The 14,372-nt window shown below is 37.5% G+C and overlaps 1 protein-coding gene across 1 annotated transcript in view; it reads left to right on the top strand.

Moving 5' to 3' along the window:
- The first annotated feature begins 749 nt into the window (after window positions 1-749).
- LOC112052897 (uncharacterized) overlaps window positions 750-14,372 on the top strand; it is a 66,547-nt gene continuing 52,924 nt past the window's right edge. The window contains exon 1 of the mRNA XM_024092139.2: window positions 750-1,138. The gene's annotated coding sequence lies outside the window, so the exon portion shown is untranslated. The remainder of the gene's footprint in view (window positions 1,139-14,372) is intronic.

The following is a 14,372-nucleotide window of genomic DNA, read 5'->3' as shown; positions in this document are numbered from 1 at the left end:
GACACAATTCCGATCCAACATTTCAATCCTCCAAGAACTGAGCATCAAACAGTGTCTTTCTTCCATAGTCCAATGTCGCATACTGACTTTCTTTGGTCATATTACACGAAGAGATGACACGTCCATAGAGAGACTTGTGGTGCAAGGAAAGGTGGAGGGCACAAGAGCACGTGACAGGTCACCAATGCACTGAACTGACCAAGTAAAAACCGCTCTCCATGGATCGCTCCACGAATGTTCTATGAGAGCCACACTACGGGAGGAATGGCGACGGATAGTGAGGCTTACCACCGCACTCAAATGACGACCACGACCATACTGCCAAGAGTGTAACGACAAAGAAGAAGAAAATATATGGTTTTGTAGAACTGAACTTTTAATGGTACATAAAGCCTTCATACATTTATTTTAAATTTTTCACAATGGTTAAGGCAGCGCATGCGATTAAGTCTGTATAAGAGGAGTTTCGGTCCGACCTGTATGACAAAAACTGTGATAACTCTGCTAATATATGTGATACAAATATAAAATATAGCACTCCTCGATAACGTAGCATTCTACTGGTGAAAGAATTTTTGAAGTTGGATCAGTAGTTTCGAAGATTACCCCTTTTAAAGAATGTTACAACTTACAAACTTTACCTCTTTATAACATTAGTATAGATTAGTAAAATTCTAGATGAAAAATTGAACGCTACCCTGGGCGCAACGGCATAGCTTTCCCTTTAGTAAGTTTCGGGAGGGCGACGGGACGCGGCGGAATGAACGCCGCTCCGTCAGTACCAAAACCGAGCGCGCTAGCTCTGTACGTCTCCTACTCTGTACGCATACAACGTATCGCTCACGTCGATCAGTGAAAATGTTTTTGGATGAATAAATTAGCATGATTGATACCGATGCTTTTAAAAACATTGGATGGTTTCGGATGAAAACTTTAGTTGATTGATAATCGAAGTTATCGTGTTTTTGACAAACTTTGGGGAACTTTGTTGAGTGCGCTTTTGTTTGCGTTTTGTAAAGGCTTTTAATACGTTTGGATATTACGACTCCTTTTTTAAATTCGGATTTTATTTGTGCTGGTTTATGTAGGTGGTTATTTAATTACGAGAGTACCAAGGATTTCTTTGCTTTAACTTTCGGTAAGTTTATAAATAAATCTTAGTTAGTAAGAGTTAATATTAATTAATAAGTTAGTTAAATAAATAATAAGAATAAAAAATAAGTTGAGTGTGGGTAAACATGGCATCAAATAAATGAAAACAATACGTACTTACTTGGTAATCATTAGAAATATATACTTAAAAAAATATATCGTATTGGTATTATTATTTAAGAAAATAGTTTTTCGTAACTACTCGTATATACGTAAGGTTGTAAGTACCTCGAATCGGAGCGAAAAATAACGAACTTAATATATCACTAGCAGACGCCCTGTGGTTTTCCGCGCAGTTTCCGTTCTCGTAAGAATACAGAGGTAAAATAAATCCTATGTGACTCACATATAACGTGGCTTTCTATTGGTAATTATCGAAATCGGTGCAGTGATGTAGATATTACTCCCTAGAACCTTCATACTTTAACCAATTTGATAATAGTAGGTACCTACCTATTTGTCTATTTTTGCTCCTTTTATAGATATCTAAGACGTCTTGTATAATTCACTATTTTAGTTTTATTACTGTTGTTGTGCCATTTATGAATAAGTACCGCTTCACTGTAGGTACATAATACAATCTCATTAATTAATAAAATATATTTGTTAATTAAATTTTTAAGTCAAATTATACCTGATATTGGACCCTAAAATTAAAAAAAAAAATGATTCATCTAGTAAAATAGGCACTGTTTTGACCTAATATATAAATTACATAAAAAAGTTTCCACATAATAGAGATGGCGCATTTAAACTCAAAGAACCGCACACAGCTCGATTTCTTTATACAAAACTCGAAACGTCGATGACGTCACAGTCAGCATGCATTATGAATGCATCAGCGGATAGTGACGTCATACGTCTATACGTACTTTAATCGCAGTATGTCTTGCAAATATACTTAAGGATAAATGAGAAAAAAAATGAAATGTTTTGCAAAGTAGGTTGGCAGGTATACCAAGCGATAACGTATCGAACTAAAGGCTTTAAGTATATCAAGAATTTTGAAATAAATAGTCATAAAGTTATTTTTTAAAACAGGTGACAATAGAACATTCTAGCCAATGATTATTTTATACTATAGATGTGTTACGTGTCTACATAATCACCGCAAATAGTGATCCGAATTTAGCGACTCCACTGAGCGTACACAAGCACAATTTTGTGTTTACTTATATTTGTGTATATATATCGTTTTTACACTTCCTAAACATATAACTCGACATTGTAGACAATATTTAGGTATTATGTGTTTCTTTCTTTAACTTAACTTTCTTTGTTGTTTAATAAGCGACTAAATTAAGACAATTATTATGCACATTTGTCCGCCTCAGTTTTGATGCGCTAGTGCCATATTTCTAGTATAAAATATCAATGATTCTAGCCAACAAGAGGAAAGTAAAGTAGACAAGCAATGTTGTAGAGGTATCTTAGACTCTGGAAAACTAATAATGACTTCTTAACGGAAATGTTTCAATATTTGTGTAGTATATACCTACTATGAGTTTCATTTAAAAATGTAAAGATACTGATCAATTTCATTCAAGTTCAAAAAGTACTCGTAGGTTTAACTACTAAGTTTGAAACAGCACATAATTATGTGTGCGAATTGAACTCACACTTGGTCAGTTCTTTTACATTGCGGACAATAATTTAAACTATCTACATATTTTTTATAGAAAAGAGGAATCTATTTATTTTTTAACAACCAATACTACAAACCTAATAAATAAAGACATGAGTGAGAACCATAGATACCTCTGTTGTCATCGACCAATCATGCGGGGCGATGACAAAATGGGATCAAACCCAAAAACTTTTCGATTTTCATAACCGTGAAGTTATCGAGGTTCTAATAGGTAGGTATATAAGGCGTAAATTTTGATCAACACAGCCTTGCTATTTCTACTATTAAATGAGAACAGCTGTGACCCAACTTAAACTTAAATGTCTGCAATTCGAGAATAAGAAGAAAGAATTAACTACACTATAATTTCCTGCAAAGGGAGGAACTCTCGAGGCCCGTAGGTACTCTTTGTAACATAGGCCAACTTTCGTCGTCTTGTTTTTCTTTCTTTCTTCTCAGAACTCCGCAAAGTAACGCCTGCGTTCATTTAATTTCTTTTTTCTTTTCACTGTTCGCCTTCGTACCGCCCTTACCATTTTACAATCGTAAAGCAGGATAGCGGGAGGTTTTTCATCTCTATGTCGTTAGTGTTTCTGGCAATTGTTCTTTTTTTGTGTTTCTGAGTGTAAATCTGGATGTCTGTCAGTGGCAACTCAGCTTCCTAACGAAAAAGTATATGTTTAAGTATACAAAATTCAAAATTCATTTATTTCAAGTAGGCTCAGTGGCTCAGTTTACAAGCACTTTTGATACGTCAGTTGACTATTTGTAAAGATTTTACCACCGGTTCGGAAGGCAGGTTCTGCTGAGAAGAAACCGGCAAGAAACTCAACAGTTGCTCTTTTAAAAAAAAATCATGCAATTTACAATTGTACAAAAGGAATTACACAAATGCCATACAACAAGAAATTACCAATATTGCTTCTGCAATTATCGGCGAATTAAAAATTTGCACCGACTTCAGGCACCACCATTTTAATACGGGACTAAGTGTTTCGACATTTATTTTTAATCATCTTTAACTATATTACAAAGCCATACAAGAATAATTAGTCGTAATTCGTCATTTGTACCTGAGAAATTCCATTCACTTACATCAATTGAAAACACAGTTTTTCACATATCGTACAGGAACGGTGGATTTTTCTGGGATGAAAAGGTGTTAATCCAGACTATAATCTATCTCATCTTCAAATTTCAGGTGATTCGGTTCAGTAGCCGAGGCGTGAAAGAGTAATAAACATTCACACCATCAAAATCTGGCTGATGGGATGCTTCGGCCGTGGCTAGTTACCACCCGACAAAGACGTACCGTCAAGCGATTTAGCGTTCCGGTACGATGTCGTGTAGAAACCGCAAGGGGTGTGGATTTTTATCCTTCTGCTAACATGTTAGTCCGCTTCCACCGTAGATCATCATCACTTACCATCAAGTGAGATTGTAGTCAAGGGCTAACTTGTAAAGGATAGAAAAAAACATTAGGTTTTCGCAGATCTCGGAAATCCATGGATTTTTCGGGATAAAAAGTAGCCATTCCAAATTTCAGCCAAATCGCTGCAGTAGTAGCGGCGTTAAAGAGTAACAAACATCCATTTAAACGTTTGCGTTTATAATATTAGTAGGATAATACAATCTGACGTCAGAGTCTACGATATTTTCACAAAATTGACATCATAAAATGTTTTTATTGCTAGTCACGAATTCGCTGTCACAAAAAATCCCGCCTCGATTGGAGCCTTTCAGCTTTAGAAACATTTTATGTGGACATTTAAACCTTTGAAATTTTATTAACTGAATTTAGATAAAAAAAATACAAGAATTTAGATTGCCCAAAGGCGTGATAATTAAATTGAAAACGTCCCTCCAAAATATTGGTTGGACCGGCTGAAAATTCCAATTATGCTTCGTGTTCCCTTTGGAGGTACTTCGATTAAACGTTTCTTGGATTCCGGAGCAAGAGCTTTGAAAAGATTTTTTTTGATCATTGAAAAAACATTTTAATTCGAAACAGTCTGCCGAGTTTGGTAGACAGTCGTTTCGCGGTATGAATTGCTAATGAATTGATCTTTTTCGCCAATGCTCTACCTATTATCTTAGTAGAGCAAAATAGACATAATTACATGTATGATTTCGGAGTCGTCGGTAATGGAGCCAATTGGTAAAGGCGCTTGAGTCGTAACCAACTAGACATGGGTTCGATTTCCGTCGGTTCTGCAGTTTTCGATTATATTACGTTACCAAAAATTTTTAAATTATCTTCAAGTGTGGGTAACACTATTCCACAAAAAATATAGTAGAGTGAAGGGAATTTAGTTTAAACAGCAGATGCCCGACGGTTTTACCCGAGTAGTTCTCATTCCCGTGGGAATATGGGGATAATTTTTTCCGTAAAATATAGCATAAAACAGTCACAAGTTTCCATTCATCATCATCATTAACAGCCGATGGACGTCCTCTGCTGGACATAGGCCTCTTGCATGGACTTCCAAACAAAACGAGCCGCGAGCATCCAGCGGCTCCCCGCAACCCGCTTGATGTCTTCAGTCCACCTAGTGGGGGGTCGACCAACATTGCGCTTTTCGGTGCGGGTCGCCATTCCAATACCTTGGGACTTCAACGTCCATCGGTCTGCCTGATAGTTCGAAGAGCCTGCCACTTCAGCTTCGCGACTCGCTGAGCTATATCAGTGACTTTGGTTCTTCTGGGGATCTCCTCATTTCTGATTCGTCCAAAATTCGACAGTGCCTGAAGACGAAAGTCTTCGAACAGTGCGTGTTGCCAGTGATGACTTACGGATCCGAAACCTGGTCGCTAACTGTGGCCTTATTTTTTTTTATTATTCTTTACAAGTTAGCCCTTGATTACAATCTCACCTGATGGTAAGTGATGATGCAATCTAAGATGGAAGCGGGCTAACATGTTAGGAGGAGGATGAAAATCCACACCCCTTTCGGTTTCTACACGACATCGTACCGGAACGCTAAATCGCTTGGCGGTACGTCTTTGTCGGTAGGGTGGTAACTAGCCACGGCCAAAGCCTCCCACCAGCTAGACCTGGACCAATTAAGAAAACCTCAATCGGCCCAGCTGGGGATCGAACCCAGAACCTCCGTCTAGTAAATCTACCGCGCTCACCACTGCGCCACGGAGGTCGTCAAAAAGGCTCAAAGTCACTCAGCGGGCGATAGAGCGAACTATGCTTGGGGTTTCTCTTCGTGATCGAATCAGAAATGAGTTTCCATTAGTAAAAGTATTTTCAAAATAGGTTGAGTAGTTCCAGATATCACTCCTTCAACCTCACAAACTTACAAACTTCATCTGTACCTAATATTAGTTTGTATTAGTAATTGTTGTAGTGAAACAAAAGTCACATAATTGCAACAATCGTTCAGAATAAGTAATTAATTGTAACCTCATACCTTTCTTTTATTTAAAAGCCTAACAGTTGGTGTGTCATGAAAATTTAGCTTCCTTGATTTATATAAAACAACAAAAAAAATAACAAATTAACTTATTAATATTACTTTCCAAGAAAGTTATATTGATTGACCTTCCAGATACACGTTTCTGTTTTTAATTATGTTCTTTTACTAAGATAAATCAAATAACTGCGTAAAATCAGTCTGAGTAACTAATTAACGTTAATTTGTGAATTGCGAAGCGGATTTTTCTCTTTTTATTTTTAGAGAGAGAGTACTAAATTTTATTATTAAGTAATGAGTATTAATTAAAACTAACATTAGAGAGCGATAAAAGAAGGGCGAGGTTTTTACCTTAAAAATCGTACATAAATAAAATATTGTTTATCTACTCTCGTAGAGAGCCATGATATATCCAGTGAGTTTCTCCATTCAATTTGGAGGGCTTAGGTTCGAATCCGATCCGTTGGATATGCACCTCCAACTTTTCCAGGTTTTCCAAGGTACCTGAGAAGTTGAAGGTGCATAACCCGGCAGGCTACATACTTCGAAGAGCCAATGGACGTTGGGACCCAAGGTGCAATGGCAACCCCGCACCGGAAAGCGCAGTGTTGGTCGACCCTCCATGAGGTCGTCCGAGGACATCAAGCGGGTTGCAGGGAGCCGCTGGATTCTGGCGGTTCAAGACCTTTGTGTTTGGAAGTCCATGCAAGAAGCCTATGTCCGACAGTGGACATCCATCAGCTGATAATTATGATGATGAAAGAAATTAAATATCACGTCTTTTTTACCACTGCAAGCGAACTACTGAAACCATAAACAAACGAAACTCCCGTACATCATATATTAGTATAGTGTAGACTAGTCTATGTCACGTTGATGTCCGGCGGGGTCTGTAAATATTGTGAATGCAAACTGAATTCTATTATTATATTTTTGTGGAATAGCGTTACCAACACTTTAGTTTAAACCAAAAACACCCTAAAACATATTTTCACCACTGGAAGCGAACTACTGAAACCATAAACAAACGAAACTCCCGTACATCATGTACCAGTATAGTGTAGACTAGTCTATGTCACGTTGATGTCCGGCGGGGTCTGTAAATATTGTGAATGCAAACTGAATTCTATTATTATATTTTTGTGGAATAGCGTTACCAAAACTTAAGTTTAAATCAAAAACACCCTAAAAACATATTTTCACCACTGCAAGCGAACTACTGAAACCATAAACAAACGAAACTCCCGTATATCATATACCAGTAAAGTGTAGACTAGTCTATGTCGCGTTGATGTCTGGCGGGGTCTGTAAATATTGTGAACGCGAACTGAACTCTACTATCATATTTCTGTTACTCACACTTTAGTTTTAATCAAAACCACCCTAAAAACATATTTTCACCACTGCAAGCGAACTACTGAAACCATAAACAAACGAAACTCCCGTATATCATATACCAGTATAGTATAGACTAGTCTATGTCGCGTTGATGTTCGGCGGGGTCTGTAAATATTGTGAATGCGAACTAAACTCGCTCGGGGCTGTATCATGTACAAAGGGGGCGACGCGCCACAAAGAGCAATGGAACATTTCGCTCAGCGCTTCGCACGCTGTCCTATATTTTCTAACGCGATGATGGGCCGGTTTTACCCACTTCGCCGTATTACATCCGTGTTTACGTCAATTTACAGTTTGACACGTTTATCAATGACTCTTTAAGGAGTCACATTTGTGATTAATCCAAACGAATTTATTGGAGTTTTCGATAGTTAAAAAACTCAAAGCCACTCAGCTTGCGACAGATATGCTTAGGGTTTCTGTGCATGATCGAATCAGAAATGAGGAAATCCGCGAAAGAACCAAAGTCACTGTCATAGCTCAACGAGTCGCGCAGCTGAAGTGGCAATAGGCAAGCCACATCGCTTGAAAAGCCTACGGACGTTGTGGTCCCAAGGAAAGTGCAGTGTAAACATCAAGTGGATTGCAGATAGCCGCTGGTTGCTGGCGGCTTGAGACCATGTTTGGAAGTGCAAGCAAAGGTCCTATGTCCAGCAGTGGACATCCATCGGCGTTTAATAATGATGATGATATCGGTAGCTTAGGAGAATTTGAAAGCATATTTTTCCGTTTGACGCACAAATATAAATTGGTTCGAACATTTGGGATGGGTTAACAATTCAATAGAAACGAATAATCATCTAAGCGTGAAATGGAAATACCAAAATGCTGACTGTCAAATGGTTACCATTTTGAAACATTTTACTTATTACACAACAACACACATTATACAACAAGATTATAAAAACAAAAATGCTAATTAGTCATCAAATATGAATAAAATGACCTATGGTTCTGAGACTTGGTCGCTAACTATGGGCCTCATAAGAAGGCTCAGAGTCACACAGCGGGCGATGGAACGAGCTATGTTAGAAGTATCTCTGCGTGATCGAATCAGAAATAAAGAGATCCGCAGAAGAACCAAAGTCACCGACATAGCTCAACGAGTTGCGAAGCTGAAGTGGCAATGGGCGGGGCACATAGTTCGAAGAGCCGATGGACGTTGGGGTCCCAAAGTGCTGGAATGGCGACCCCGCACTAGTAAGCGTAGTGTAACCCCCCACCAAGTGGACTGACGACATCAAGCGAGTCGCAGGGATCCGCTGGATGCAGGTGGCTCAGTATCGTGATGTTTGGAAGTCCCTACAAAAGGCCTATGTCCTGCAGTGGACGTCCATCGGCTGATATAATGATGAATTAAATCTTAACTAAATTGATTTTTCATGTGATATAGATATCCGTATATACACTCGTATAGTGTAACATTACTTTAGAACCATCCGTATGTATTATACTCGTATAGTGTAACATTACTTTAGATCTCAGATCAATTAATTATTGTATAGGACCTGCCTCGCTAGAAGTTGCTTTTCTGTCAAAGTATATGATCAACGATCTAATGCGATTATAAAAACTGTCTCTATAGAATCGATGTTAAATAGTTGTAATCGTGTTCGTCGGTTAAAGAGCTCCGTAAAAATACCTTTGTGAGTAATTGAATTGTGTAAAAAACGGGCAAAAACTGCTAGTTTAGTATAAGATATATAACAAATCTAAGCTCGTTTTCCTCAGAAAATGACAGACAATATTGTTCGTGACTATGAATGCGATACAGGTCCTTCTATAATTGGTCTGAGCTTTAGATAGAAACATATCTTGCTAAGATACTAGTCTAAACGACGTACAAATTCCTCTTTGCATCCTATATTTTAGTTTGTCCGGTTGTGCGAACTGCGAATGTCTAACTAGGAGTAGCTATGAATTCCCTTTGTCGCAGGCTGCACTGAACATTCGGTACTTAGCCTAGTATTATCACGAAATACAGTTCATAAGAGAGGCTGCATTCACAGCCACCACAAATAGGAAATGCAAACGGATTTGGACATTTCTACTTTTTCTAACCAATCGACTTTATGTACTTACATTAATACGTGATAGCCCAGTGGATATGACCTCTGTCTCCGATTCCGGAGGGTGTGGGTTCGAATCCGGTCCGGGGCATGCACCTCCAAGTTTTCTTTTCAGTTGTGTGCATTTTAAGAAATTAAATATCACGTGTCTCAAACGGTAAAGGAAAACATCGTTTTATAGGAAACCTGCACGCCAGAGAATTTCTTAATTCTCTGCGTGTGTGAAGTCTGCCAATCCGAATTGGGCCAGCGTGGTGGACTATTGGCCTAACCCCTCTCATTCTGAGAGAAGACTCGAGCTCATCAGTGAGCCATATATGGGTTGATAACGACGACGACTTACATTAATGATTGCTCGCGTCGTAGCGGAATGTGACCAATCATTAATATAAGGTTTGTTTTTTGACCGAGATAGAGAATAAAAAAGACGGGGTTTGTAATCAATATTATTTTACCGCGAAGAAATCTGCATGTCTGAGAGTTCTCAATAATGTTCTGAAACACCTGTGAAGTCTATCAATCACTCAACCAGCGTGGTTTCTAAACCTTTATCTGATAGAAGACCCGTCCGTTGTAATGGCCTAATGATGTTGGATGATGATGATCATGATGACGCTATTTGACATTGGAGCGGTATTCTCAATTATTTTTTATTTGAAAAATGATAAGATTTCTCATAACTCCCCCCCGGCTTAAACAAATAATTTGTTACAATATTACAGTCTCGTATATTATGCCTATTCGAATATTTATTGAATTCTGAATGTAACTTGAATAACATGGATGTATTATTATAAAGAAATTGTAGTCAAAATATTCAAGAAATAATGTTATTTCTATTTCTTATCACAGATCTATTAAGTTGTACTCGTACATATGATACCTACATGTATTGAAAACAGCTAGCAGTAAAAGGAGAACGAAGAATCCCGAGTATTTTTGTTACCGTTACAATTTGGACGAATTGTTCGTAAAATTTTCGTCAAATATATATGAAAAACTAGCCGACGCCTCGCAGTTTCATCCGCGTGATTGTTCATGTTCCCGTGAAAATACGGGGATAAAATATAGCCTATGACACACACAAATAATGTTGCTTTCTAGTGGTAAAAAAAAAAATCAAAATCGGTTTAGTAAATATAAAGATTACCCTCTGCAAAACCATAAACCTTACCTCTTTATAATATTAGTAGGTATAGATGGTTGGACTCTTTATTGTTTTATTTTTCATCTTAACATGCAAGTGTCCACCATATTGAGACGCATCTGTTATTCACGGCACACCTCTTGGGTCACAGCCTCACAGGGATTGATTCGTTTAATAATTTTCAACTGAATCGTACTAGTAGATTCGGTAAAACAAACGTATAGACGGACAAACGAGTGATCCTGTAATAATTTCGTTTTCGTACTCAGACGTTCGGAAGCCTAATAAAACTTAAAAAGTTATACTAACTGGAAATTTTTAAAACCGACAAAATGATCTCAGATTAGCAACGCTTCCCTCTCCAATGCTTATGACTTATCAGAGTTATTTCTTAGCGTAAATATATTTTTAATACTTCCAGTGATGTTATTACATTTTGGATAGATGAGAGTTACATACATTGATTTTGTTACTTTCGGTTTTTTTTGGAATGACACCCCACTATGGAAGCAATTTGAAAGACGTGTTTACGTTAAAAGTACGATCTTCGTTTATAAAACTAATCAATAGGTTTTTTTTTCATTACTATAATATATTTTTTGTAATTGAGAATGAATACAATTAGGAACTTAAGCTAACTTATCCTAATAACTATAAAAACCATGCCCACGTGGAATGGTGGCAAGAATACTGGCTGCATTTCCGCGTTGGACAGCCAGGCTGATCCTTTGCGCAAAAAATGAGCCAGCCCTTCTGTCACCAGTCGAGGCAACTAGCTGCGGTGAAATGATTCGGTAAATTTTTTTGGCACTGCGACTCCATGGTCCAAAAAGTACAAATATGTAACTCTCATTCAGAAAGGTATACTTGTGCCACTTACCGGTTTCAGCTTTTTCTGCTGCGGCTCCCGATCTTGAATCTGTCTCCCTGATATGACACGGTTCTAATGTGTCAACGCATGTAGCGTCCCACATTAGGGCCCGCCCCATTTCCCAGGGAACCAGCGTCAATCCATCAAGTCTCTAGCCATCATCCAGACTTATTCCTGAGGGCTCGATTAGCGGAATGTTTATGGTGGCAAGAGCCCTTTTTATTATATCACTAGCGGACGCCCGCGACTTCGTCCGCGTGAAAGTCGTTGTAAACTTTCAACTACCCCTACCCTAACCTACCTCTACCCTACTCCTTACCCTACCCTATCCCAACCCTACCCCTACCCCTACTTTACCCTACCCCTACCCTACCCCTGCCCTACCCTACCCTATCCTACCCCTACCCTACTCATTAAGGCTGCACTTCTTTATTTATTCCTCCCACCGCGAGTCGCGTCGAGCGCGGCAACCGTTACACAAAAATAATCCTTACAGCATGAATTAGTATTCACGCGCAATGGCTTAGCGTATTTCATGTATAACTTTGGTGTTTCTTTACCGATTTTTATGATTCTTTTTTTATTCAATAGGTAATAATGTTAACATTCTTATTAGGGATGACTGATGAGTGTTATAAATATAAGAGTAGACAAATATAATTAGAAAGCTCCGAACTGGTAAGCTATCGGGAGTTACACGTGTTATTGTGAGTCAACCATAAAAGATAGACATATATATGCTGTTGTGTTTTTATAGATAATTTTAAGGAGAACATTTCCGTCATACATGATTTCTATGTAACTTTAACCATTAAGGCTGTACACGCGACGGAAGCTTAAAAAATTGAGTAACTTCTCCCGTTTTCTCAGCATTTCTCTTCACTGCTCTGCTCCTATTAATTGTAGCGTAATGAAAAGTATACTATAACCTGCCCAAGAGTATGTAGAATAATTGTACCAAGTTTCGTTAAAATCCGTCCAGTAGTTTTTGTTTCTATAAAGAACATACAGACAGACAGACAAAAATTTTACTGATTGCATTTTTGGCATCAGTATCGATCACTAATCACCCCCTGATTTTGGAAATATACAGAATTGACCTCTCTACAGATTCATTATAAGTATAGATTTAGAGAGCCATGCCGAGATAGCCACCACTACTTTGGCATGAAAGCCCGTGGGTTCCAAATGTACTTACCTCTTTTCCACATAGACATTTGTGCTCTTAGCACAATGGTGTACCCATATTATAATAATATTTAAAAACATGAATAAGCAGTCCATTAAATGCGCCAACTGTACTGTACACAAGCGATGTGTACAAATTGTTCCGCTTAAAATACATTTTAAAGGTCTTGCGAAATTGCTTAAAACGGTTCAAAAATAATGAGACGGCAGTTTTCGTCCATTAAACAACTACACAAAGGCTGTTTGGCTTGCCATTTAAAAGAGACAAAGCGTTGCCTTAATCAGCGTTATACTTATTAAAATTGAAATTTCGTCGACTAGCACGACCTGGGACAAACTAAACAGCGTTTAAGATGAAAGACTGTCGTTTACTTATTATTATGTAGAGTATTTTTAGTTTTTTAACTATTATTTTTATTAGCTTTTTAACCGACTTCAAAAAAGAGGAGGAGGTTCTCACGATGTGTGTTTTTTATGTTTGTTACCTCATAACTTCGTCATTTCTTAACAAATTTTGAAAATTCTTTTTTTGTTTGAAAAAGTATAGTTCCAGATTGTTCCCGTTAAATTTTCATGAAAATCGGTTCAGTAATTCTGTATAAAAATTAAAATAACGAAATTTTCCGTACTGTGGCGCTTTATGCGCGTAGGACAAACTTGAAACTAAAAATAGAAAAACAAAATCTTTTTAACAAAAAAATACACCGACTTCAAAATCACAAAACTAAAAAGCGAAAAATAACATCGTATGTGCTACCTTCTGATCGCTTTGAAGGCACTTCCGTTTAAATTTTTTTATTAAAAAAAATTATTATTCTAATGACACACGTATCACCTCGAAAAGGGATCAGCATCGTATCAACTCGAGTCCTCCAGTATTCTTTGTATGAAACTCCATACTGCAAAGCGCACTAATCAGAAATGTAACGTTATTGCTCAGAATACAGAAAACCACCAGAAGGAGTGATAGCGCAAAGAAGTGAAGCCATTTAAACTACACATTTTACGATTACTCACTCTGTGTTTGTCGTGTTGTTTGACGTGCTATACAGGTGACAATTTTAATTAAATTAAGCCGTCTTGTGCTATTCCTTCGTGTAAAAATGCCGTTGGTAAAAAAAAGAAACTGAATAGGATCACATTTCACGTATAAGTAGCACAAATAAATATTCTTATGTTAAAATAATAAATAATTTTTACGTGAATTTAGTTGTCATAGAAACTGATGACTTCATTTTGTAAGTGTTGCCAATGTAATTGTTTTGATTTTCCCTACTTTTAATTTCAATTCAAGGATTTATTGTTTATGTAAAATATTAATCAACTAAATAGGTAGGCATAGGTTCCGGCAATTAAGTTGAAATAAAATTGTGGTAATCAGCGCAGATAAAGAAAGTGTAAAATAATCTTAAAGCTTTAAAATTTTACAAATAACAATGGCGTGCTATATTATAGTAAGTTCGTTCGTTCTTGTCTGTTTGTGTGTTTGTTTGCACAT

Source organism: Bicyclus anynana, chromosome 7, assembly GCF_947172395.1.
Source record: "Bicyclus anynana chromosome 7, ilBicAnyn1.1, whole genome shotgun sequence".
Taxonomy (NCBI): domain Eukaryota; kingdom Metazoa; phylum Arthropoda; class Insecta; order Lepidoptera; family Nymphalidae; genus Bicyclus; species Bicyclus anynana.
This window is presented reverse-complemented; position numbering and strand designations above follow the sequence as displayed.